General features: G+C 34.6%; 2 protein-coding genes across 6 annotated transcripts in view; one reads left to right on the forward strand and one right to left on the reverse strand.

Moving 5' to 3' along the window:
* Positions 1-1,709, forward strand: part of TRAPPC6B (trafficking protein particle complex 6B) — a 22,723-nt gene that overhangs the window by 18,888 nt on the left and 2,126 nt on the right. The window lies entirely within an intron of this gene.
* GEMIN2 (gem nuclear organelle associated protein 2) overlaps positions 1-1,709 on the reverse strand; it is a 50,159-nt gene that overhangs the window by 10,206 nt on the left and 38,244 nt on the right. The gene's annotated exons all lie outside the window — the stretch shown is intronic.

The raw sequence follows: 1,709 nt of genomic DNA on the forward strand, positions 1-1,709 counted from the left end.
GGGAACAGACATTGATATTATTGTGCCCATTGTACATAATTAACCCCTTCCCCGGCAGAAACGTGTATACTCGTTTTCACAAAATGTTCTTTTTTCAGTCGTCGACGAGTATACTCGTCTAAAAACTTTACCTTCAAAAACCAGCTACATACGTACCATTCTAAATAATTTCATCTAGAAACTTTCTGAGGAAATACTATTCTTAACCACAAAAATGGGAAGAAAAAATAATTACAAACTGTTTTCATAACCAGCATCAAAAATACTATATAGAACCAAAATAAAAAAATTAGTCTGAAAAAGAAACGTTTTTAACAAAAAAATTGTTGGGGAAGGGGTTAATGTGGTATACAGGGAGATATTAGAATAAATTTAACCACTTTATCAGTCATTGTTTGCATCACTGTTTTTATATCATGTTTTTGTTTTCATATTTTTTTGTTGTTTTTGTATGTCTGTTGTTATATCATTTTGTTATTTTTTATTAAAACATTTATATATTTTCATATACATTTTACTAATTTCCTTTCATCTCTGACACTTCTATTATAAAGGGCAAACAGCAATATTATATATTTCCTCTAATTAATTCCCTTTTAATGTGCATGAATTTTGTGCACCGGGCCACTAGTTGTAAAATAATAGTCTATATTATTTCTATATACATAGTATTGTTGAATATTATACAATATAGAAATGTAGATAATGAAAAATTCCTTAGATTATTGATTTTTTAGTTCCCATTTTTGTCCTGGCTTTCTCTGCTGTAGCTCAGTCCCTTTCCCTGTTTCTATATGACAGGATTTCTCAATTTCAGCACTACTGGTATTTTGAACTGGATAATTTTTTTGTTGTGAACAAATCATGATTTTTGGTTGTGGGAAGCAGAAACCAATTCTAATTGAATGGGATAATATCAGCTCACAGAACTGATGGGAAGAAAACAGGCAAGAACCCTGGGACATTAAAGCAGCCAGAAAGATAGCCCCTAATCATTCCACTGGGAGGATCTGGTTAGAATTCTTCAGTCAGCACTGACATTAGACACAGCCACCCTTGTTGTCTCTAGAACTAATTCTAACCTGTTTCCAGCTTGAGTTTGTCACTCACTCTAGATTCAGAGTCCTGGACTGGAGCACACAGTTGGCAGAACTTGTCATGTGTCATACTTGAGTTGCAAGGAGCTGGGAAATCTTCTAACAATCCAAAGTTTCAGTAATTTGAAAAGTTTTTCCACATCCTTTTTTTAAAAAATTTTATCCATAGTAAATTAACATCAGATTAAGTTCCTAGTTATCTATAACTTTTTAAAAATTAAATCTTTATTGTTCAGATTACATTTGTTCCTCTTTTTTCCCCCCATAACTCCCCTCCTCCCAGTTCCCACCCCACTATCCTCCCTCACTCCCCACCCACTGTCCTCATCCATAGGTGCACAATTTTTGTCCAGTCTCTTCCCGCATCTCCCACACCCCTTTCCCCCCCAAGAATAGTCAGTCCATTCCCTTTCTATGTCCCTGATTCTATTATAATCACCAGTACATTCTGATCATCAGATTTCTTAACTTGATTCTTAGATTCACTTGTTGATAGATGCATATTTGTTGTTCATAATTTGTATCTTTACCTTTTTCTTCTTCCTCTTCTTAAAAAGAGAGAGAGAGATGGGGTGAGGAGGAGGAGAGGAAAAAAAGGAAAGGGGGAAGGGC

The sequence above is a fragment of the Myotis davidii genome, unplaced genomic scaffold (genome assembly GCF_000327345.1).
Source record: "Myotis davidii unplaced genomic scaffold, ASM32734v1 scaffold273, whole genome shotgun sequence".
Lineage (NCBI taxonomy): Eukaryota > Metazoa > Chordata > Mammalia > Chiroptera > Vespertilionidae > Myotis > Myotis davidii.